General features: G+C 44.1%; 2 long non-coding RNA genes across 2 annotated transcripts; one reads left to right on the forward strand and one right to left on the reverse strand.

Annotated features, from left to right (window-relative positions):
- The first annotated feature begins 11,075 nt into the window (after positions 1-11,075).
- LOC129159915 (uncharacterized) lies at positions 11,076-11,860 on the forward strand. The gene is made up of 2 exons (XR_008560946.1): positions 11,076-11,380; positions 11,731-11,860. It is a non-coding gene; the product is annotated as an uncharacterized lncRNA (long non-coding RNA).
- Positions 11,861-12,056: 196 nt separating this feature from the next.
- LOC139066210 (uncharacterized) lies at positions 12,057-15,182 on the reverse strand. Its single transcript, XR_011519158.1, has 3 exons — positions 12,942-15,182; positions 12,621-12,804; positions 12,057-12,283 (listed from the first exon to the last, which is right to left on the reverse strand). It is a non-coding gene; the product is annotated as an uncharacterized lncRNA (long non-coding RNA).
- Positions 15,183-15,650: the final 468 nt, after the last annotated feature.

Genomic DNA, 15,650 nt, shown 5'->3' on the forward strand with positions numbered 1-15,650 from the left:
ACGTGGTGCGCCGCCACAGGTTCCCAGTCGACTTGGTCTCGGATCGGGGGCCCCAGTTCACGGCCCGGTTCTGGAAAGCTTTCTGTCGGCTGATGGGAGCATCGGTCAGTCTATCTTCAGGCTACCACCCGCAGACCAATGGCCAGACGGAGCGGGCTAACCAACAGCTGGGTCGGTACCTTCGTTGTTTTGTCTCGGCTCAACGCTCGCAGTGGCCTAAATACCTCCTCTGGGCGGAGCTGTCCCACAATCTTCACACCTCATCTGCCACTCGGCTGTCCCCTTTCGAGGTCTGCTATGGCTTCCAGCCCCCGGTCTTTGCCCACCAAGAACCCGAGGTCGCCGTTCCGGCAGCGGAAGCCATGGTGAGACGCTGCAAGAACGCCTGGATCAAAGCACGAGCCTCCATAACCAGAGCTAACACCAGCTATGCTCACCAGCATCTCCGTCGACACTGTCCTGGTCCCTCCTATGCTCCTGGGGACAAGGTCTGGGTGTCCACGGCTGACCTTCGGGTCCGTGCCGGGTCCAAGAAACTCGCCCCTCGGTTCCTCGGCCCATACCCCATCCAAAGGGTCATCAACCCGGTCACGTACCGGTTGCGGCTGCCGGCTACTCTCCGCATCCATCCCACCTTCCATACCTCCCGGCTCAAGCCCTACGTGGAGTCCTCCCTTCTCTGGCTCCGGCGCCGCCTCCTGCCCGCTTCCTCGACGGTGAGCCTATCTACACCGTCCGGCGCATCCTGGACGCTCGCCGCAGGGGTCGGGGCTGGCAGTACCTGGTGGACTGGAAGGACTATGGCCCCGAGGAACGCTCCTGGGAGCCGGCTCGGTCCATCCTGGACCCTTCCCTGATCTCTGACTTCTGGGTCCGCCGGGGTCGCGCTGGGACTTCTGGAGCCGTCCCTGGACCGGGGGGTCCTGTCAGGACTCAGGTATCTCCCGGCTGACCTTCGGACCACAACTCCCGACATGCTCCTCGTGGGGAGCTCCCAGCGTGCTCCTCGCGGGGATTCCCTCCACGTCACAGCCAAGCAAGGCTATATATGGAAGACGCCGTGACCGGCTTCTCATCTCAGTCATCGTTTCTTCCTCACGGAGATATGACCAGAGAACTAATAAAACTATTAAACGTCTCACCTTGTTCGTCTCCTTCATCCAGTCTGATCAGCCCGACAGTAACAAAGGGCAGCCTTGGCAGAGTCCAACTCTCACTGGGAATGAGCCCGAATTAATGCCGGCAATGCGGACCAAGCTCTGACACCGGTCATACAGGGACCTAACAGCCCACATCAGAGTGCCTGGTACCCCATTCTACCAGAGTACCCCCACTCCGGGAGGATATCATCCACCCCCAGAGCCTTCAATTCAATTTTTCAATTCAAGTTTATTTTTATAGTAACCCAACCATGAGGCTACCACAGCTCAGCAGAACACCATTATAGCTTTATTTGGGGAAAAAACACTTAGAGAAAAAATAAAGTTTACCCTCTCAGGCTCAAAATAAGTTTTAATAAAAGGACGAACAACTAAGTCCGTCAGGGGTACTTTGGAGTTAAAAATGCTCATGAAATACGTATGTGGATTAACCAGGTAGGTAGGTAGGAAATAATGCAGTTAAAATACAAAGTGTAAAAGAAAGTATTTGAGAGTGGAAAGTGGTCAGTATGTCCTCCAGCAGTCTAAGCCTACAGCAACATAACTACAGAGATAACTCTGGATAACCTAGCCTTTTAGATGGAGGCACATTAGAGGCAGGGCAAGGGAGAGCCGTCTTTACCGACTGTACACTCCACTTCCCTCTACTCTCCCACTTGTCCAGATCTGGGCTAACATCAGATTTTAAGCATAGGCCCTATCAAATAAAAATGTTTTAAGCCTGGTTTTTTAAAGTAGACAAGGTGTCTGCCTCAAGAACTAAAGCTGGGAGTTGGTTCCACAAGAGAGGAGCCTGAAAGCTAAAAGATCTGCCTCCCATCCTATTTTTAGATATTCTGGGAACCACCAGTAGGCCTGCAGTCTGAAAGTGAAGTGCTCTGTTATGAACATAGGGAACAATCAGATCACTGATGTTTGATGGAGCTTGATTATTAAGAGCTTTATATGAGAGAAGGAGGATCTTAAAATCTATTCTGAATTTAATAGGCAGCCAGTTTAGGTAAGCCAAAACAGGAGAGATATGATCTCTCTTTCTAATTCTCATCAGAACTCTAGCTGCAGCATTTTGGACAAGCTGAAGTCTTTTAATTACATTCTGTGAACATCCTGATATTAATGAATTACAGTAATCCAGTCATTATGTAATAAATGAATACACTAGTTTTTAGCATCACTCCTGGAAAGAATGTTTCTAATCTTAGCAATATTCCAAAGGTGGAAGAAGGAAATCCTACAAACCTGTTTAACATGGGGTTTGAATGACATGTCCTGATCAAAGATAACATCAAGGTTCTTTACTTTGTTCTCGGCGACTAATTTAATGCTGTTCAGGTCAGGTGATTGATTAAGTAGTTTTCTTTTCTGAAGTTTTGGTCGAAAGATGAGAACTTCAGTCTTGTCTTGATTTAAAAGCAGAACGTTTAGATTCATCCAATTTTATGTCTTCAAGACAAACCTGTAATTTACCTAACCAATTCGGTTCATCAGTGTTAATAGATAAATACAACTGAGTATTGTCAGGATAGCAGTGGAAGTTTATCCCATGATGTCTTAAGCCTGGGGCACTCTGGAGGTGGATGCACCGCGCTGTCAATGTCGAATATGGTTTTCCTAAACTTCTCAGTGGGAGACATGTCCGTGAGCCATCCAGTGTTTATAGCTGATGTCAAAGCTTTTCCTTTCGTGTTGGGGGGGGGGGGGGGGGGGGGGGGGGCGGGGGGGACTGCTTTGACGCTTTAAGGCTGTCATTTCATTCAGTGATTGGACAATCTGAACTCGGCTGACTCAACCGACGCCCATGGCGCCTCTTGAGGACCTCATTCCCTCTTTAGGTGTTGTTAATTACAGGGGTGCCGCCAGACTGACCAGTCAATCCAGTACCTTTCAGGTCAGTGAGATCAACAGTGTCTGCATCGTCTCTGCAGCGGGACCACCTCACCCTGTGGTGGGAAAACAAGCTACCCTAGGGGGAGTTGGCGGTTGCGGTGACACACCACCTGACACTCCACACCCTGCGGTATGGACCTCACGTACCAAAGGATGGGCTGATGTCCTCACTGCCCCACTGCTCTACTGCTGGTGCTGGAGACCTCTAGCCCTGAAGTGGGTGACTCTCCTACCAAAGGGGAGGTTGACTGGTGCCCTGTATCACTGCTGGCTGACCCTGAACTCTCTGACTGCGCCTGCGCGTCAACCGAGGGCCTTCCAGAGCACTCATCTGCGCCGAACCCTCGCAAGGCCACACCAGTCTACAGTCTACAATGTTCTTGGTTTCCGTTTCCAGGTCTGACAGAACTTGTTTTGCTGGTTGCGTGCATCGGTCTGATGTCGACCACTGCTGAGATCCATTCTCAGCCTCCTTCAACGCGTCTGTACGAACCAGGGCCCTCTTCCGATATCACGCTCCGAGACCGCCCAGGTCTGTTCATGACTAACTACCGCCTGTTCACACAAAAGATTTTTGTTAAATTCGACCCTGCTATGGCATGTACTGATTAGTGTTGTCAAAAAAATCGATACCCAGATATAAATCGATACTAAAAGTGGTATCTAAATGAGATATTCCATCCCTGTGGTATCGATATTATGGACTATTATACACAGCCTTCTTCAAGTACACCGACACGCACGACAGCCAGATGCCGTAAAGCAGCCTCCGCCTCCCAGACAAACAGAAGACGCCGCCGCATGGCTACATAGCAATTTCCCACGCGAGTTGTCTCCGATCCAAGTTTTGTCTGCCAAATAAATAAACAAAAACATAAACAGCGAATTTGGGAGACGCTTCACAGCCCAACTTAATTAGCATACCAAGTCCGACACGTAGTTGTATATTCACGCTTATGTGCTTAAAGGAAACTCCCGTTTATTGCAACCCGGACTTAATTTCTAGCATGCAGTACGTTTGTTTACTCACGCTGACAACTTTGGTGCTACTTGGATTCCCCGGGGTATTTACCGTAGGTCCATCGCCGAATCGCCGTCAGCGTATATCCATATAACGGGTGCGGACGGGTACCCATGGTGCAGCCTCGAAATAAGACATTATCTGCACCAAAACATCTTCATGTCGAAAGGTTTTGTTAGGAATCATTAACGCTATTCCCCTGTTCGTTTGGAGCGGGTCTGGTCTGGGATTTCTAGGCGTAAACAGACTAGCTGCGGCTAATCTAACCGGCGCTTTTAATGACGTCACTGCCGTGCGCCAGTCTGTTTTTATTAAGATTACCGGTAGATGTACCTTAAGCCTGATTTATGCTTCTCCGTCTGCGTCAGTGCGGAGACACGCAACGCCATTATCCGTCCATGCGTAGGGCACGCAAGTACGTACGGAGTCGAGCCCACTTTTTTAAACATCCATCGAACGAGACGGATTACGCAAGCTTGTGATTGGTCAGGATGCCGCTGTTGTTTACAGCGCCTCCATTGCAAAGAGAGCCGAGGATAACTAGCGGCAGACACGGAGAAGCTTGAAGAATACCTCGCGAAAAAACTCTAAAAATATGAACGTTTAATTCCCCCGTGACTGGAGGAGTGAAACGATGCGCAGCAAGCATTTTATTTGTGGACGGAAATGACAGGAAACGTGGGTTTAGAGGTGGGAAGCGCATGAAGGGGTGGGAGAATGAGAGACAAATATGTCCCTGTTAAAAGTCTCTTATATACACAAAAAACACAATATAAACACACGATCTTGGACCAATGGATGACAGGATACCACAGAACAGCGCTACGCCCTCTGTTGTCCTGCAGGGCAATTGCTTTGCAACACTCTCCAGGAGACGGAGAAGTAAAAGAGCAAAACGCTTCCGTCAGTCCGTGCGTGTCTGTCCCTTGCGGAGCTGACAGTCCTACTGTGGAGAAATTCGTTTTCTCCCTTTATTGACCAACAGAGTTGTTCAAAAGTACAGAACAAAACATATGGCATTACATCTTATGACAAAAATGCACCTTAAACAGAGTTTAAGCAGCAAAACATCACTCTGCAAATAGTGTATATATAGTGAGACAATTCATGATTTTAGGTGTTAACTTTCACCAGTTTTTGTATGCACGTTTTAAAAAATGCTGATACTTGAAAGGTTTAAGCACTTTACACACTTAATTCTTAACATTTAATTTTTGTAATATAAATTGAGGAATGTTATTTTTTGAATAAACTTGTTCGATAAATGGGTGTATTTAAAAAGTATCGAAATCGAGCATCGAGTATTTTTTCAAGTATCGAATCGAGTTTGAAATTTTAGTATCGTGACAACCCTAGTACTGATAAGATGACGAATGCCTTCGGCAACCTCTCGGAAGTGGGAGCCCACTGGACTATTACCCTGATGCAGCATGCAGAAGCTGACGTCCATCACATACTATTCCATGTGCTTAATTTCACGGTTTTGAATAGTATCTTTCCGGTACCAGCCTTAGTCTGAAGCATTTCCTGGAAGGACTTTTCTCAGTAGCTAATACGATTGTCTCTTTTAAATTTTGGATTCTCTTCAGTCAGCTCGATCGAGATTAACTCAGTTCATCGCCATGTTGATGAACTTCACAAAGAATACCCGGCCCTGCGTAAGCAGGTACTGCAACAACGGCGTGCTTTGAGACAGCTGAGCACATCTGAACGACAGACTATGATGGTACTGAACACTCATAGCAACATCTTAGGTGTGTTCTTGCTGTGTATTAGCTCTAATTCCATGCTGTTGTTCTTTTTAAAACACAGAAACGGTTTCGTTACCTGTTTTGTCGCTACGTTTCGCCGGTGGCTGCAGGCTTCCTCAGGCTGACGTTGATGGTGGCGCGTCACTTCCTTCTCCGTTTAGAGGGCGACAACGTCCTCTGCTGCCCGCGGATAAACAGAGAAGGAAGTGACGCGCCACCATCAGCGTCAGCCTGAGGAAGCCTGCAGCCGCCGGCGAAACGTAGCGACAAAACAGGTAACGAAACCGTTTCTCTGTTTTAAAAAGAACGACAGCATGGGACTCATAGCAACATTTTGCGTAAAACAACTTCCGCTGTGAACGAGTTCCGTTCTTTCGTTGATTTTGACTATGCTCATACACAGATGCTGACCAATTGCCTGTCCGACTACGGTTGGGACGTGAGCGCCTCGGATGACACCCTCCTCATGGGGAGGATCCCTCCGTACCTCGTGTCCCTGGCCGTGGTCCAGTCTGCAATTGCTCGAATAAAAATTAAGGACCCAACGGCCCTTCAGACTCACTTGGCTTTCTCGTTGGGCAGTGCTATCCAGCTAAGTGTCAATCCAGATGCTAGAGAGCTAGCTTTCATCATCAACTTACCTACTGTATCCAGGGTTCAAAATTAACCTTTTGGATCATCAGCCAAGGTGGCTAGTAACTTCAGGAAGTTACTAGCCACCTTGGATTTCCACTAGCCATTTTTTCTGCAGTCAATAAAGAGATTATGAATGCCACTGAATGAAGATTTTGTCATTTTATTAACACTGCTGTTGTGAAAAACGCACACATAGTGCAATACACACAAGAACATATAGAAAGTGCAACATTGATTTATTTTTTTCCCACTGTATCTCTTCCCTTTGAATCAAAAATCCTCATACTCAGAGCTCTCTGAACTTGTTTTTTTTTCTGAATCTGAGTAAGCATCAGTTTCTTTTGTTGCATTTTTGCGCACAAATTCAGGCCTGCGTCTGCACAAACTGTCAGCATGCCAGATGTCAATGGCTATGGTTGGATCAAAGTGTTTAATGTCAGGTGAGCAGACAGCAGAAGAGGTCGGAAGTGACTTGTGAGCTTGTTTATCTCCTCACGGTTTATCTCCTTACGGTTAGCACACGGTTTATGGTAGTGTCCTGACTCGTCTTCAAGGAGGGGAGGAGGGGGCAAACGACCCAGAGCGTCTCTGACATGAATTGCTTGGTTGCCTCACGGATCACCGGCCAAACTGGCTAGTAATATTTTAACAGTACCCGCCAAAACGATTTTTAACCCTCATTTGGTGGGTTGGCGACTGTGAATTTCGAACCCTGACTGTATCTCCAGATGACATCTATAGACTAAAAGATGTGGTAAATGTAGGTAATTGGGTTGACAACACTCATGTCAAGTTACATACGCCTCCTGTCGTCGCGTTCCATGAGGACACGCCGCACGTCCGGTTGGTTCCGGATCTGCGCGTGTTTGCTCACACGTGGTCTGCAATTGTTGTGTCCAGGCACACCTTTTCTGCATGGCGGAGCCACTGGTGTGTGTGGCATTGATGAGTTGTCTGGAGATTCTAAATGTCCTATGACTGTGATTCACCGTTCGCACGTTGTTCGAACTACGGCTGTTGTTGTTGGTGAACGTTGGTTGGTTAATACTCCTGCTCTTGGAGCAGACGTTTTCTATGAGCATGAGCATGAGCGTGGCCACGCGTGTTGTGCTTCCGTCCCAAACCCTATGGGTGTCGGTTCCATGTAGTGCTGTGGTCCACGTAGGTGTGGTCTCTCTCTACTACTTGGATCCTGGTGAGCATAAGTCTGTTGTGGAGTTTTCTCCCTTTTATCATAAAGTCTCCTTTGCTCTTTCTCCAGCTACGGTGGATCGTGTGACATTCAGTGGTCCGACCATGGTTCGGGTTGGTGCGGTAAATAGGGGGCTGCGTGAGTTGTCGGTAGAGCCTGGCCTCGGGTTTCAACCAGTGTCTTACACCTGGTCCTCCGCTGATTCTGTCGTTTTATTCACTGCATGCCTAAACCTTTGTTTGTCTTTGAGGTTGGCGTTTTTCCTGTTCAGTCACTTCTCTGCACGGGTGACTTCTTTAAGTGACTCGGTCCGCACCGTCGGTTGCCGCTTATTTCGAGCTCTCGTGCCAGTTGACCGTGAAGCCCCAGCTGTCCAGGTGCTGCCACTTGCGCTGGCCGATCCAGTATCTCCTCCTGCGCCAGTCACTCCCGCACCTCCTGCCCCTCCTTTGCCTTCGGCTAGACCTTCGACTTCGAAAGGGGGGTGATTTCATTTGTCCGGATTCGTCTGTCCCATGGTTCTCTGTTTTGAGTTACACAAGTTTGTGTGTGTGCATGGTTGTACTTCCTGTCTATACATGACGTGCAGACTTGGGTGACTTGAGATGGTCATGCTGTGGGTTCCTGAAAATTTGTAAAGGTTAAGTCTTAACAGTTAAAGGGAGTATTCCACAAACTGTTGTGTTATCCAAATTTCATTTTTTATTTTTATTTACTAATCTATAATTCCTTATGGGGTATATATACATATTGGTTTGATTACTAACATCACTGATTTACATTTTAGTGTTCTTCTTCATATCATTAGTACATTATTACTTCTTTTAAAGTTATATTCATACATTTCCGCATTATTTCATTAAAGTTTTCGTCATTTCTATTATAATCTATTTTATTTTGATTTTTGCCATTTATGGGCTATAGATTATTTTGCTCTTATCTTCTGATACCATTTTGCTCAGAAAAGTTGATTTTCGATTAAATATATTATAGGGTTATGTTAATTTTGTTCTTTTTGCAACACTTTTTCCAGTACACGTAGTTTCCTGCATTCATTTCTTTCACCTGATCTCCGTTCACATAACTTGCTGCACATAGCACATATAGGGACATATAGTGCTAGGTTTATTTTTGTTTGTTATTTTGCATCAGACGCAATCTATGTGTGTCTACATTGATGTGCCCTGCATGTGTGCTCTTCTCTCCTGGGTTTCGCCTGTGGTCCTCGCTTCCTGGGAGGTCCTCTCTACACTGTCACCTGATTTGGCTGCCTGCTGCCTGAGGGTCCGGTTCATTTGGCTCGGGACGTCCTGTGGTTCCTGCTGTGGCTTCTGGAGTTCTTCGGTTCGCCTGGGATCTGGTCTGATCCCTGCTAATCTGCTTCGTTCCTAAGGATTGCGCTAAGTGGGATTACCGTTGCTTGTTTGGGTTACTTACTTCAAATGGAATTACCATTGACTATTCTCCAGTGTGGGGGTTTGCTATTCTCCGTCTGCCATGTAGCACTCCCCACTCCTGATGCCCCTGCCTGGGACCTATATTTTGCTTCCTTGACTGTGTCCCTAAGGCTTGGTATTGTTCAATGGCCGGTGGACTCCGTCAGGTCCCCCTGCCCTTGAAAATTAAATTCAATTCAATTCAAGTTTATTTATATAGCGCCAAATCACGACATGAGTCGTCTCAAGGCACTTCACATAATAAACATTCCAATTCACAGTTCATTAAGCCAATCAGAAATAATGTTTCCTATATAAGGAACCCAGCAAATTGCATCAAGTCACTGACTAGTGTCAGTGACTATACAGCAATCCTCATACTAAGCAAGCATGCAGCGACAGTGGAGAGGAAAACTCCCTTTTAACAGGAAGAAACCTCCAGAGAATCCTGGCTCAGTATAAGCAGCCATCCTCCACGGCTCACTGGGGATCGAGAAGACAGAGCAGGCAGACACACACACGAGCAGGCAGACACACACACACACACACACACACACACACACACACACACACACACACACACACACACACACACACACACACACACACACACACACACACACAAAGATAAGTAATGTGTCTATAGTTATATTGTGATGTCTTAGTAAATATTGTATTTGGTGAAAGATAAACTTTATTGTATTTATCCTAGTGGATAATTAAACGGATAAACTAGTATTAGCACATCAAAAGTCAATGAAAACAAAAAGTTATTATCAGGAGAGAGAGAATGTATTAGTGGTTAGCAGCAGTGTGCTAGTTGATGGCCCTCTCCATGAGGCCACCACAGCTCAGCAGAACGTCATTGTAGCTTCTTCTGGGGAGAAAAACACAGAGAAAATAAAGTTAACAGCTGAAATTGCACAAAATAGTACAGTTAAAGAGCAGACTGTAGAAGAAAGCAGCAGTGTGAAAAGTGGTCAGTGTGTCCTCCAGCAGTCTAAGCCTATAGCAGCATAACTACAGAGGGGGATATGTAATGTCCAGAACTGGTCATCTTTCCAGTACAGCTTGACCTATATGGCATCGGTCAGCTGCAGACAAAAAGTCTGCCTCTGTGTGTCTGTTAATCTTCCCAAGTGCAGCACAAGATTCAACGCAGAGTGTTTACACTCAGATTGCCAGGATCATCAACACCATGTTCCTTTCAAGGTCCCTCACAGAGCACCCTTTTATCTAAGACTTGCTTTACAGAAAGAAGACAGAATGATTTCTTCAATTAAATATAAAACCTTTAAAATGTATGAGTTAGATAATCACCAAATAAACATGTGTTTATTGCTAATAAAATAATTGTAAATAATGAAATACTTTAATTGATCTGAAGTTGAAATGAATGTTATAATTTGAAATGAAACATTTTGATATTATGACATTAATGGTTGATTTAACAAGTTAATTACTATCTTGACAGTTCATACACTCAGACCAGGACAAATTAAAGTTAAGTTGAACTCACGACACTTAAATATTTAACAGATCAGAGCATCCTGTATCTCAGAAGGCGTGTGTTCTGAGGATTTCTTTGTAACATCCCGTAACATGGCACGTTCTGATTGGCCAACAAGTCATAACATGAGAATATGAAAACAGAATCACTTAGAGCAGGGGTGTCAAACATGCGGCCTGCGGGCCGGATGCGGCCCGCAAGCGGCCCGCAAGCGGGTTAAATCCGGCCCGCGAGATGGTTGTGTAAACTTTATTTTCATACTTTACAATGTAGAGGGAAAATAAACATCATTGTAAGCAAGTTTTCTCTGTAATGAGTATAAATAAAACAAAGCTGCGCTCAAGGCCCACACAAGAACTTGAATCACATCCTGAAGTTGGCCGCCACTCAGGATGTGACTTCTGATATTGATGTGCTGGTGAAAGCTAAAAGATGTAAAGTAAAATGAGTCAAATATACTTTAAAGAGCGGGTCAATTGAGCCTCGGAGTCCTTCTCCACCCACGTATCAATTTAAAAAAATGCAACATTAGTAGGCGTTGCCTGGAGGACCGAGAGGGCGGAGCCGCGGCAGTGACGAAGACGATGGCTAACTAGACGAAGCTAGCTCCCTTCACTCTGAGCAGTTATTAGAAGTGGAGGACGTTTCTCCCCCTCCTTACACAGACACTCGAGAAGAAAGGGACCAAGTCTATTTGGAGGAGACAAGCGGACCTGAGTCTTATTGTTTTGAGCTTGTGAGTTGCCTGAAACTCCCAGAACCGACCCAAGAGAATCACCTCTGAAAGGTAAGTAGCCGTTAGCCATAGCATTGGATTAGCTGCAGGGTTTGTCTCCACGGCCCTAAAAAGCTAGTATTCAGCATGTTTAGAGGTTTATCTGCTTCAGCACACCTGGTTTTAATCAGCAACAAATAGCTGAGCTGCTTAACAGCTAATCTAACCTGTTAAAGCAGGAAAATCCACTGAAACATGCTGGATAGCAGCTCTCCGGTAGCCCCGGGCTCAAGTTACAGTCTGCTGCATATAAAGTTATGAAAATACCCCATGAGAAAATTATTCTGTAATGTGTTCAGCCCACTAAAACTGCCCTGATTTCTTTATTTATTTACTAATAACAGCTGCTCTCTCGGTTCTAGGTCCTCTGGTGTCTGCAGCTGGTCTCCTCTGCTGGTGTCGTCAGGATCAGGAGCTTCCAGAAGAATGTGCCTTTCAATGACTCTTTCCCCCTTATTTGTTATATTAATTAAATAAATCTCAATTTATATATTTCCTGTTTTTTTTCATGTCCATAAATACTTAAACATGCTTGAAATTAAAACGAGCTTTTAACAGTGAGGTGCTAGTTTAATTAATCACAATAGCTAGTTAAACATGCAACAAAAATGTGATAATCAATGTAATTTATAAATATCCATTAAAATATCAAAACTGGAATCTAAATGAGATATTTGGCAGCACAACAAACTTGTCAAACACAATATTTATTATAATAATTGTAGGCAGACAGGAGACAGAGCTGATGGAGGTTCTCAGTCATCGAAGGATGGCTGAAGGCTTTCCAGGAACAGGAGATGTGGTGTTGTCTCTTCTCTCTCTATTCTGCCAGATGAGCTGATAGGTTACAGGTGTGTGAGGACATCCTCGTGCTGTCATAACCAGATGACAGGAGTTATCAGGTGATCAGCCAGGCTAATGAGATGCAGAAAGAAAACAAATTCAGGACAGTGTACAATATGTGGTGTTGCTCACCTTATGTGCTCTTATAGAATATTAATGTGTGCCTGCCTCATGGTTTAGAGTCCATATTTTGCTGAGTGTCCTGCAATAATGCAGGTTATTAGTTAATTTACTTTTTATAGCAAAAACAAAATATTTAATGTAAAAGTTATTTTCCAGGTGAATCAGCTCACACGTCACCACCAAGTGTCACAGGGGCAGAATCAGTAGCCTCCGTCATGATGTAATCACATACTTATTTAATTGTTAATATCTTTAAAATTCTGAAATGTTTTAATTTTTTTTTTACCTTGAACAGTTCACTGAGCTTGCACTGTCACTGAGGTGGAAGCTGGAATCAACAGCAGACACCTCACACCTTGGTCTTTTCAGGGGGTGTGGCCGCTGCTCTGGGACTTTCTGGAAGATGAATTTTCATCATGGTCCCCGTGGGTCACCAGACACACTGCGGCTGTGAACTCCATTCTGGCTGGCTATGTAAAAACAAAGAAGCAGCACATTTATAAATGTTTAAAAGAGCATAAAATCACGTGTAACAATAATCTGTAAAACAAATTAAAACTAGAAGGTAATAAAATGTTTACATAGAAGATGATTAAAAATAATTCACCTTTGCTACAGGGAAGGTTTCACATCAGCCTGGACAAGTGCATTCTTGCAGCTAAATCAGTCTGACAGCCAGTGTCTTGGGTAGATTTAGCCTGAAAAAAAATAGAAGCACATTGTTGTTGGAGTTTATAAAGTCAGATAATATACAAAAGAAACTGTCCTATATAGGCGCTTTATAACATTCCTAGTGTGTGATCGTTGTTATAACGTAAAAGTCAGTCACACATGATGTGGAGAGCCTGAAATGTGACCTCCTGAACAGAATTCCTTACAGAACCAGGTCACAAGCTGGATTTCACGCTGTAAGGCTGTCTGTCAACTAGTGCAGCGTTAGTTAGAGACACTGTTGCAGAATTGCCAACTGACTAGCTAAAGGAAGTGAACCACGTCTCTCAGACTTTGCATTTAGGTAGGGAATTGTCTTTAGAAGATGTTAAAACGTTTATCTAGCTTACTCACCTCAGACTGGAGCCCGCCGTGGTGGGGGAGCAGAGTCGGTGGGCTGCATCTAAATCGCGGAAGAGCCACGGTGGGCAGCCTCCCTCTTCAAACGGAGACGTGCAGAATCGCGGGTAAAATGCCCACAGAGTCACCGCAAGCATACTACATTACACCATCTCACCAATACTAAGACGATATGGAGCACTAAACCCGAAATACTTCCCCAATTACACTAACAGCCAAACACTAACTAAACTACAATATCCAACAGCCAAGCTAACACTAAATAAGTATTTATAACACTAAAAGATATGCTAAAGACTAGGATATGCTAATGCTATATGCTAATGCTGAACTACCGCTGACCTCCTACGCTCGCTTGCAAATCCAACTCCCACGCGCCACAGGGCGTGGCCGAGACGCTCGTTGCTTTTATAACTTTGGCACGGAGCTGCTACGTAGTACTCTACTGGTTTACGTAGTACTTTACTCTTTAGCCATTGGCTAAAATTTGTTCAAAATGACTCAAATTCTATGTTTTCAGCTGAAGGTGGCGCATTACTGTGGTTTTTAGACAGAATTTTTAATTTTTAAAGAAAATGCACCAAAATGCTAAAATAAAGAATGCACACATTTAAAACACTATTAGACACTCATTTATACAGTTCATCAACAAAAAAAAGTTAATTTAGACGTTACTTGCTCTTTAAGTGCTGCATGGAACTAATCTTGCCATGTGATCTGTAAGCTCTTTGAATCACTAAGGAATGTTTTATTTATTGATTGATTTTTTATTTATTTTTTCAAAATTTCAAGTACACTTCAGGTGTTGTACTTGTACTACATTGTCCTCAGGCTCCAGCCTTGTTTTATATTGATTGTATTAAAACAAAGAAAACAATCTGAAGTTTTTTTTATTTATTTAACAGTCTGGCCCACTTGGGACTAGATTTCCCTCAGTGTGGCCCCTGAGCTAAAATGAGTTTGACACCCCTGACTTAGAGGATTTGACAGTCCAGTCCAGTCCAGTCGAAAATAAACAATAATGAACAAGAGTCTGCTTCTAGACCTGCAGAAAGAGAAAGAACAGAAGAAAAAAAAATGGGACACACAATACATCAGGAGCAAGCTATCACTGTGTCAACCTGATGATGAAATATAAAATCAACATTGTTTAACTGAAAAATCCCACGATAATAAATCATAGTGCATTTAGTGGCAACGGCAGCCATAAGACATGTGTTGAACGTGCCCAAGCCCATTCTTTTGACAGCACCATGTGAGCACCTGTGTGTGTACACGCGCTTGTTTATTAGGGTTGTCACGGTATGAAAATTTAACCTCACGGTTATTGTGACCAAAATTATCACGGTTTTCGGTGTTATCGCGGTATTTTTTAAACAGTGTTGCATATGTTCAGAAAGCATTGATAGTCCTGTTCTACACAAACTGAAATAGTTTTGAAAAGGTTTAACAGTGTTTATTAAACCTAAAATAACACAAAGCCTTAGCAGAAGTGCAACTTTTCACAAGTAAAGGAACAAACAGCTTATTTTTCTGGAACATGTTACAGTAGTCAGTGCAGGTTTAAATTATACAAATCCAAACATTCGAAACATAAACAATATGTAAACAAATCAAAGAAACACCACTTGTTTTCTCATGTACTTGTTTTCTTCATTATCAAAATGAAAATCTAAAACTCCAGTCCACACTTGACTTGAGCACTGTACAAGTCAACCTTAAAAAATATGTATTTAAAATAAATATCCACTTTAAACAAATTACTAAAATAACTACTACACTATGTAATCAAATCCAAATGTTCAAGTATAAATGGCATTGAATAAGTAAACAAATCAATGACAAGGAACTAATTATATATTTCTCTTCATCATCAACAAATAAGATGCTTCATCCAGCAACAGGGTGTCCGTTACACGGTTTAAATGCTGGCAGAGGGCGCTGCGGCTACAGTATATAGTGACTCGTTGCATTCTCCCTCAACCAAAAGTCCTCACGTCATGCATTTAAGCTAAAATGCTAATGTTAACTTACCTTGCACTGGCTGTAGAGACGTGGGTGATGGTCACGCAGATGTGCCATTAGATTCGAAGTGTTGCTGCCTTTTGCAGACACTTGTTTCCTGCACGTTCTGCAAACGGGATAGCAGTCTTCTATTAACTGTCCCTCAGCATTTTCAGAAATCCAAAATATGCCCATACTTCCGATTTAGTCTTCTTTGAGGGCTGATGGATGTCCTGGGCGC

This window comes from Nothobranchius furzeri, chromosome 2 (genome assembly GCF_043380555.1).
Source record: "Nothobranchius furzeri strain GRZ-AD chromosome 2, NfurGRZ-RIMD1, whole genome shotgun sequence".
Taxonomy (NCBI): Eukaryota; Metazoa; Chordata; class Actinopteri; order Cyprinodontiformes; family Nothobranchiidae; genus Nothobranchius; species Nothobranchius furzeri.